The sequence below is a fragment of the Petaurus breviceps genome, unplaced genomic scaffold, assembly GCF_028583685.1.
Source record: "Petaurus breviceps papuanus isolate PSGF00001 unplaced genomic scaffold, PetGlider_PUasm1.0 90845, whole genome shotgun sequence".
Taxonomy (NCBI): domain Eukaryota; kingdom Metazoa; phylum Chordata; class Mammalia; order Diprotodontia; family Petauridae; genus Petaurus; species Petaurus breviceps.
In genome coordinates this window covers 13715958-13726567 of record NW_027187359.1, presented here as the reverse complement: position 1 = coordinate 13726567, position 10610 = coordinate 13715958, and positions in this window count along the sequence as shown.

Here is a 10610-nt window from a genome sequence, read left to right as displayed (position 1 = left end):
ATTGGCACAGGTAGATAAAGTAGAAAGCACCCACATTTTCAAGCCTTTAAAACAGAACAGGCTACCTCAGGCAAAGGTCCTCCTCTCCCCACTCACAGCAACCACCCAGCGTCCTGGAAGAGCGCTCCCAGCAGCTCCGGCCCCTGGCAGTCCTCAGCAGGAGTCCCAACTCAAAAAAAAAAAAAAAAGGCAACTGCCGCCAACTTCCCACCACCGGACTGTTCGCCTGGCCTTTTTTTTTTTTTTTTTTCTTGCTCTGCTATGTCAGCACGTCCATGGGGCATGGGAGATCTTTAAATCCCATAACCCTTACATGGGGTCACACAGCTAGTAAGTATTTGAGGCTGGATTGGAGCTCAAGTCTTCTTATCTCCAGGACAGCAGCACTCTATTTATCCACTTTGCCACCTAGCTGTCCAAAAGTTTATCTGTGGTTTATGGTTGCTTTAGGCCAGATGTGTTAGCTTCCAGCTAAAGTACTGAGTCAAGCAGGAGTAATTGTGTATCTCTGTGTGCTGGTTTTGATTAGTTGATGTAGGAATTTCAGTAACTCCATATGTAGCAGGGCATAAAGAAGGGCAGACCAAGTCAATTTGAGCAACATTTTTTAGTGTCTACTATGTGTCAGGCACAATGGTCAGATTTGAAAGTTAGGGACATCAGAGATATATGATTGATTAAGGAAGATGAGACAATGTAAGGGAACAACCCGGGGCTACTTCATAGCAAACCTAAGTAATCAATGAACATATTTAAATTCTTTGTGTATCTAGGCATCAGGTTCTGTCCCATGTGATATGAATTAGGAAAATATAAACTCTTGGGGAGCAGAAATTGTTTCATTTTTCCTTTGTATGTCCAGATTCTAGAATAGTGCTATACAGGTAGATATTGAAAGGTAAAATCAAGATGTTAGAATTATAGGAAGAAGTGTAGCCAAGTTCCTCATCACAACTCCTCTACAAAGATTTAGAAAATGCACCAGATTTCTCCACTTTACCATTTCTGACTAGACTCAGTGTCCCCAGAACTGATAAAGTGGAGCATTCTAGCAGAAGACCTGAAAAGGAACTGAATCTGTGAACCAGGACAGGAGAGGTCCTAGACCACAACAGAGGGGCCAATCTTGTTCAGGATGCAGGGACAGGTGCCATATAATGTCAATGGATACTCACTCCTCTGAAAGTTCCCCCTCTTTTCAGCTTCCTTTTGTGTATTGCTAGATTTTAAATTAAAATTTAAACTCCTTGAGGGCAAGGACTGTCTTTATTATATTTTTACACTCCTGTCCCTGCCCCCACTTAGCACACATCCTGGCACACAGTAGGTACTTAATAAATATTTACTGACTGATTTTCTGGGGAATTTTAGAAAAAAGAGAAGCTTGCAGTTCTATCACTCTGAACCAAGAGAGCTTTTTAGATGGCTATCAGTGACTGAATCCAGCAGAAGTCTATGGGAACAGCAACCAGGAAAAGCCCACAGGAATGTTGTTCAGACAAAGATCCAGGTCAGGAACTTACAGAACTCAGACCAGGAGGATAGAGATCAAACTTTGCTTTGGTTTAAGCCACTTTAGGAAGACTGAAATCTTGCTCGGTCCCCAACTGAACTTGAGATCCTGAAATAACATAACAATTAATACCCAGCAAAAGCAATAGGACCATAGAGGGTATAAGTTTAGCCCACATATTCCCTCCAAATTATATATAGCTTGGTCCTAACATAAAGTCTGAAGTCAGGAAGTACATTAGAAGAATGAGTAAACAGAGGAAAAAAAGATTGTGATAACAAGGACACTCAAGACACAGTCCCAGAAAAAAGAAAATGACACCAGAACATTTACAAGTAAAACCTCAAAGAAAAACATATCTTGGGAACAATTCAACTATAATTCCTGGAAGAAATAAAACAAGAGTTAAAATGAGTTTTAAATGATTTTATAAAAAATAAAACAAGAGCACTTAAGAGGAAAAAAAACAGAAAAAGAAATGAGATATGAAATAAAAAAAATTATAAAAAAGAATTAAGAAAATTCATAAGTACAAAACCTTACTCAAGATCTTACATGAAAGCTTTTCATTGAGATTTCACTATTTCATTCAAGTTGTATTTTTAATTAGTGGCAGAGCATTTGGAGAATAAAGTGTCTAATTCCACACAAAACCGAAGACTCTAAAATGTATCTATTAATTTGTAAAAAATAAAAATAAAGTGAGAATACAATAAAAGTCCAATTTTCATTCCAAGAAATGACATTATGTAATCACAATTACACAGATTGTTTTCTGCTTATAGTTCTATGTCCTAGAAGCCTCTTTGTGTGTAGCTCAGCCATAGCACAGCAAAGCCAGAGGCAGCTACGTTGTGCAATGGATAGTGTTGGGTTTGGATTCAAGAAGACTCATCTTCCTTAAGATCTGGTCTCAGACATTTGCTAGTTGTGTGACCCTGGGCAACTCATGTAATCCTGTTTGCCTCAGTTTCCTCATCTATAAAATGAGGTAGAGAAGGAAATGGCAAAGCACTCCAATGTCTCTGCCAAGAGAGTTGGACACAACTGAAAAATGACTAACCAATAGCCAAAGTGAATGGAACCACAATAAAAAATGGGTATCAAGTACTATTATTGACTTAATTACATCAGATTGACTCCCCAACAAAATGGTGGTACAAGATCCCTGAAAATTAGAAATATTAGGAAATTAAAATTTAATGACTCCACATGATGACAAGAAATATTTTAACAAAGTCAAATGACAAAAAAAAATCAAAGATAATGTAAAACATCTCAAAACAAAAACAAGTGACCTAGAAAACATATGTATGAGAGGTAATTCATGAATTTTTGTACTACTTGAAAACCATGGCCAAAAAAAATTTGATCAGACATATTTTAAGAAATCATTAAAAACAAACCAACAAACTACCACCACCACCACCACCACCAACAACAACAACTGCCCAGGTATTGTAGGACTAGAGAGAGAAGTGGAAATGGAATCCTCTGGTCTCTCCCTGCAAGAAGCTCTGAAATAAAAACTCCCAGGAATATTATAGCCAAAATTCAGAGTTCATAGGTTAAAGAAAAAAAATACAAGTTGAATTTTATTTTAACATAAAAAGTTAAACATGAGTGAATAATCACAAGGACCATATGAGGATAAACTGTTTACATCCTAATATGGTGAGATGATACATGTGTCTCTTCAAGTTGCTATTATTATCAGGGGCCTTTTAGGGGGCCTAAGAAGACAGGGGTTCAGCAGCAGGGGAAAAGGGAAAGTAGGAGTCGGGAAATTATCTGACATTATCAGGGTGTGCAAGTAGAAGTCTATACACATAACAAGGAAGGTACTGGGCAACACTTGGACTTCACTCTCATCTGGACTGTTCAAAGGAAGGGAAAAAGACACATACATAGCTGGGTATAGAAATTCATCTTACTTAAGATGAAAACAGTAAGTAGAGGGGAGAATAAGAGAGAGGGTCAAGTAAGGGAGATTTAGTTCTAAGCAAAGCAAATTCTAATTAAGGAGAATGGATCTTGAAGAGAGATGTAAAAAAAAAAGTACCTCCAAAATGGTGCAAAGTGAAGGAAAAAGAAGGGCAGGAGAGCAGAAGCAGATTATACCAAACCTAGAATACCAGCTTTGAGCACACTCATTCTCTCTCATCACCTGCTTCTTTATAAAATGGGGTAGGAAACAAATAGAAGGAAAAATATAAGAGAAGTGGATAGAGGGAGACACATAATTATCAATAATCATGGTGAAATTAAACGGAATGGATAATATAGTAGAATGGATTAGGAAGCAGAATCCAATTAAATGTTGTTTATAAGAAACATACTTGAAGCAGGAATATTCACACAGAATTAAAATAAGAGACTGGAGCAAAATCTATTATATTTTAGCTAAAGTGAAAAAGGGTAAAAGTAGTAGTTGTGATTTCAGACAGGGCAAAAGCCAAAATAAACTTGAGAGATAAATGAGGAAAATATATTTTGATGAAAGGTCATAGTAGACAATAAACTAATAGTATATGTGTACCAAATGGCAAAGCCACTTAATAATAAGATTAAAGGAAATGCACAATTAACACTCATAACTGTGACTATAAATTGATTAATTCACCCATTAAATGGAAGAAGATAGCAGAATGAATTAGAAACAAGAATCCAATACTATGTTGCTTTCAAGAAATACACTTGAGACAGATACATTATAATGGGAATGGGAATTTGAAGACCTTCCCTGCTTTGAAAGTAAACTCTGCCCCCTAACAGGCTGAATGTAGTCACAGGGAGCCTCTGGTGGGAGGAGTTTGCTGAAGGGTGAAGCAGAGCCCACAGAAAGCTGGGAGTCAGAGCTAGACTAGACGGGTGGGGCAGAGGATGCTCAGACAAGGAGTCAGATAGGCTTGTGAGTAAATATTGATCTAATATTGGTTTGTGGATAAGCTAAGGGATGGTGTGGCTCTGTGTTGTTATGGCTTGTTAACTTCTTTACTACTATAATGGAATCGGCTTACTGGTTTTGGGATTTAATTTTCTGGTGTCTAAATAAATGCTTGAGAGTTTGTTATATTTTGCAATCCAGCGCAATGCAGGAATATTTATAATCACGGTCTTTATCACAACCATGGGTGCTGTAAATATTGCATTGGCACTACATAGATACATAGAATTAAAATAATTCATCAGAATCTACTATGTTTCAGCTGAAGTAAAAAAAGGCAGAAGTAATGATAATGATCTCAGAAAAAGCAAAAAAATATTGGAACAAATTAAGAGATAAACAGGGAAATTACATTTTGCTTAAAGATAATATAGACAACAAATTAATATCAGTATAGAATATATATATATATATATATATATATACACCAAATGAATTACAGAAGGGAATAGACAATAACCGGGGGAAATCAATTTAACCTTCTCAGATCTAGATACATCTAACCACAAGATAAAAAGGAAATGATGAACTTCTGGAGAATATTGAATATAAATAGAAAGGAGTATATCTAGTCTTATCTTTGTATGGCACCTTCACAAAAATTAACCATGTATTAAGGCATGAAAACTTCACAAACAGAAACAGAAATATTAAATGCATATATTCCTGATAACAATGCAATAAAAATGACATTCAGTAAAGGACCTTTGAAGTATAGATTAAAAATCGTTGGAAAAGACATTTATATTAGAGGAAATATTCTTAGAGTACTCCACATGAAAGTCTTAGCCATTTCCTCTCATAGAGCCTTCACAGGGGAGCCACACTATTTGTCTATTTTTCTTGCATATTGTGGGTACCAGAATATCATTTATCTTGTTTATCTCTCATCTATTACTTTCACTAAGTGACTGACCTATATCCCTCTTCTGATCACAAACATCTTAAATGATATCCATCATGCCACTTCTTGCATACGGGTCATTCATAAGAATATCCTACAACTTACATGTGCCTAGGCAGCATCTATCCTTTGCTTTTCGGGTCGCCAATAACTTTGGTGCTTGTAGTGTTCCAAGAGTCACAACCATATAAATATTTGTGGAAAAACATTTGCTTTTAAAAGATAGGTACTTGTGCCAGGAAGAATCTTGGAATCATTAAGAAACACTATAAAAGTTCTTAAATGCAACATATTTGTAACACAATACAACAAAATGTAATAGGAAAACAAATGTTGCTCCCATTCAATTCTGGGATAAACTCATTATTCACATTCAGTGCCTATCCCAGATATACTTACTAATATGTTGATTCAATCAACTGTCATTCCGCTGCCTTTCACAGTATGAACAATAGACATTTTCCTATTATTCACCTTTTCCTTTGTTGGTTATTGAGTTGATCTTTGTAGTTATCCTGTGTATATTTTGTGCTTTCCTTTCTGTTGTTTTCCCCCAGTAGAATGTAAGCTCCTTCAAGTAGGACCTACTTTATTTTTTTCCCTGTATTCCCAGCACTGAGCTGTTGTGTGTCTGGCAAAAATCTGTGCTTACTATGTAATTATTGAATTGAAGTCTTTTTTACCTTTGATCAGGCAACTTACTTAGGAGACTTCCCTCTTCTAGGGCTTGAGTTACTAAGCCAAATGTCTCCTTCATACAGGAGCAAATGGAAAACCACCATTGCTATAGAATCCCTTTCCCTTTTGAACTTTACAAAGGATACCCCTCTGTGAGAATAACAAAAACCTTTGATAAGGACACGTCTGACTGTGGGATGTCTCCCTAGTCATTAATAATCTATGGGTCAGGGGTAGAGCCAACATGGTGAATTAGAGGCAGCTACCTGGCCAAACTCACAACATTTTCTTCCAAACAACTTTAAAATAACTCCTCAAATTGAATTCTGGCATACAAAAGATCAAAGGGAGACATAAAAAGGTCCATAGGAGAAACCTGTGATACTGGAGTGGGTGCTGGCCCAAAGCACATGTGGTGGCAGCACCAGCAACCGCCTTTGGAATCAGCTGTGTTAGTAGGAGCACTGACAGCATAGCAGCTTCTGGGGACTCTCAGGCCAGAGATAATAAGGGGGTCAGACAAGAGGTCAGAAAGAGAGCACAGGGTCCCATTGCTGGCATTGTATAGTTGGCACTGCTGATTGGTAACTCTATTGGCCATAAACAGTTCTAGGTTGTAATTCCAAGTTGAAGAGGAAGAGAGTTTGTGGTTGGTCACAAGGGAGCAGAGGCTCTGGACACAGTTCCAAGGCAAAGAGGAGCACTGTGGCTAAAGGAGAGTGGGAAACCTGGTCACAGTTTCAGGACCAAGAGGAGCACTAGTGCTTTAGTCTTCAGGGGAACAGTGGATAAAGACCAAAGCACAGACCAAGAGAGCAATGACCATGTCTATCCCTTGATCACATCACCTTGGAAGCACTAAAAACTAACAACCTCCCAGAACTTGCCCTAAAAACAGCCTTATGAAAAAGCCTGAAACTTGGGACAGTTCCTCAGCACCCCCATGTGAGCAGAGCCCACTCTAACATAAAGTTCAAAGTCAACTTTATAAGTAAATGAGCAAACAACATCAACAAAAGAACTTGACCATAAAAAGCTGCTCTGGTGCTAGGGACCCTTACAACCAAAGCTTCAAAGAAAAATGCTAATTGGAAACAAGCCAAATAAGAATTACTGGAAGAGTTAATGAAAGAGATAAGGTCCTGGAAGGCGAGTGGTGCAGAGGCAGGCCCAGAAGGTGTGGCCCACAGAGGCAGGCCTGGAAGAGGCCTGATCAATTGGGGGCAAGTCATCCCACCAACCACAAGAGCCACTACCAGGCCTATCACCAAAGGGCTGGGACTGGAAAGAGCAAGGTAAGAACCAAATTCAGGGGCCTCTGTCTGGGACAGCAAATACTCCTGGGACTACCACTCCATAGCCCAGAAATTTTTTAAAAAGCCCCTATCAGGACCTCCAAGGACCAGGATGGCAGATTGATCCCTGACTGCTCCAACACCTCCCTGTCCCCGAAAACATATTAACTATGGCCCCAGGGCAAAACCCTCTACAGTAAAGGCTTGGGATCCCTAGAGGAAGGGTGTGGCTAGGGCCCTACCTCAAAAGGATAGAAAGCAGACTACAAAGACTCTGGAGTCCTACTATCCTCAGAGAGAGGAACCAAATTCAAAGGGAGACAATGTGGACTTCACACCCACAGCTGAAACATCAACAGGGAATGGGTCCCAAGCACAGAAAGCTCTCCTAGATGAGATCAAAAGGAACTTTGAAAACCACATGAGAGAGATGGAAGACAAAATGAATAATTTTTTCAAAAACAAAATTGCGGAATTAGAAAAACATTATAATGAAGAAAACAGCTCCCTAAAAAGAAATGTGTATGATATAAAAAAGGAGCTCCAAAAACTAACCAAGGAAAATGATTTGCTAAAAACTAGAATCAACTAAATTGAAACAAATAACTCTATGAGGAACCAAGAATTAGTCAAACAAAACAACAAGAATGAAAAATTAGAAAAAGAGGTAAAACATCTCAATGGAAAAATAACTGACCTGGAAAACAGATGCAGGAGAGATAATCTGAGAATCATAAGCCTACCAGAAAATCATGATGAAAAAATGAGCCTGGACAACATTCTCCAAGAGCTCATTAAGAAAAACTGCCCTGAGATACTAGAACTGGAGGATAAAATAGAAATTGAGAGAATTTATTGGACCCCTCTTGAAAGAGATCCCAAACTGAAAAGTCCTTGAAATGTTGTGGCCAAACTCCAGAACTACCAGGTAAAAGAGAAAATACTTCAAGTGGCCAGAAAGAAACAATTCAAATATCGAGGATCCACAGTGAGGATTGCACAAGATTTGGCAGCCTCTACACTGAAAGATCAGACGCAGTGGAGTACAATTTTCTGGAAGGCAAAAGGGTTACAACCAAGGATCACCTACCCAGCAAGACTGAGCATATTCTTCCAGGCAAAGAGATGGTCATTCAATGATATAACAGAGTTGCAGACCTTCCTGATGAAAAAGCCAGAGCTCAATGGAAAATTCAACCTTCAATTACGAGATGCAAGAGTGACGTAGAAAAGTAAACAAGGAAAACACACACACACACACACACACACACCCTACTATTTAATAAGAGCAAACTGTTTATAGACAAGTACAGGGTATGAGTATATGATCTAAAAAAAATCTTATTAAGGGCTACAAAGGGACTGCAATGGAAGAAGAGGAATGAATGAAGTGGAAAAGGGTAAATTATGCCACACAAAGAGGCATAAAAACAATACAGCAGAGGAAAAGAAGGGAGGGAATATCATATGACCTTTTCCCTCATTGGTTCTGGTTCAAGGAGGGAATAACAACCAGTTAAGCATAAGACTCTATGGAGAAGAAACGCAAAAAAGTATCATATTAGAGGGAAAGAGGGGAGGGAGAGGAGCTTTGCATGAGATTTGTTCCTGTCACTCTTGGTGTGAAGAAGAAATAACATACTTCATTAAGTATAAAAATATTCTACAGGCAGTAGGAAGGGGAAAGGGCTACGAAAGGGGGGGGTGGTTAGTAGGGAGGGAAGAAGTAAGGGGCAAGGGGAGAAAAAGGGAGGGGGGCTGATAAGGGAATACTGAATGAGGCAGTGGTTAAAAGGAAAACTATTAAGGGGGGGAAGGGAGAAGGGAAAAAATATGAGCATTAACAGGGGAGGGAATAGGATGGAGGGAAAGAAACAGATGATGATCATTACTGTAAATGTGAATGGAATGAACTCTCCCATGAAACAGAGACAGCAGAATGGATTAGAAATCATAATCCTACAATATGCTTTTTACAAGAAACACATCTGAATCAGAGGGATACACACAGGGTAAAGGTAAAAGGCTGGAGTAAAACATATCATGCTTCAGCTAAAGTAAAAAAAGGAGGGGTAGCAATCCTTATCTCAGATAAAGCAAAAGCAAAAATTGACCTAATTAAAAGAGATAAGGAAGGAAACTATATCCTGTTAAAAGGCACCATCGAGAATGAAGCAATATTATTACTTAACATATATGCACCAAGTGGTATAGCATCCAAATTCCTAGAGGAGAAGGTAAAGGAATTAGAGGAAGAAATAGATAGCAAAACTATACTAGTGGGAGACCTTAATATCCCCCTCTCTGAACTTGATATATCCAACCTCAAAATAAATAAGAAAGAAGTTAAGGAAGTGAACAGAATTTTAGAAAGGATAGGTATGATAGCTCTCTGGAGAAAACTGAATGGGGATAAAAGGGAATATACTTTCTTCTCAGAAGTTCATGGCACATACTCAAAAATTGACCGTGTTCTAGGTCATAAAAACCTCACAATTCTATGCAGTAAGGCAGAAATATTAAAAGCATCTTTCTCAGATCATGATAGAATAAAGGGCCATGGAAAGATAGACCAAAAATTAATTGGAAATTAAACAATTTAATCCTAAATAATGAGTGGGTCAAACAAGAAACTATAGAAACAATCAGTGATTTCATTCAAGAGAATGGTAATAATGAGACAACATACCAAAATTTGTGGGATGCATTAAAGGCAGTTCTTAGGGGAAGTTTTCTATTGCTGAGTGCATACATGATTAAATTAGAGAAAAGCGAGGTCAACAAATTGGGCATGCAATTGAAAAACCTAGAAAAAGAACAAATTGAAAATCCCCAATTAAATACTAAATTAGAAATATTGAAGACCAAAGGAGAGATTAATAAAATTGAAATTAAGTAAACTATTGAATTAATAAATAAAACTAAGAGCTGGTTTTATGAAAAAAAAACAATAAAATTGATAGGCCTTAGTCAATATGATAAAAAAAAGAAAGAAGAAAACCAAATTATGAGTATCAAAAATGAAAAGGGTGAATCTACCTCCAATGAGGAGGAAATCAAAATAATAATTAGGAATTATTTTTCCCAATTGTATGCACATAAATCTGACAATCTGAGGGAAATGGATGAATATTTGCAAAAATAAAAGTTGCCCAAATTAACTGAAAAGGAAGTAATTTACTTAAATAACCCCATCTCAGAAAAAGAAATTGAACAAGCCATAAGTCAACTCCTTAAGAAAAAATCTCCAGGGCCAGATGGATTTACTAGTGA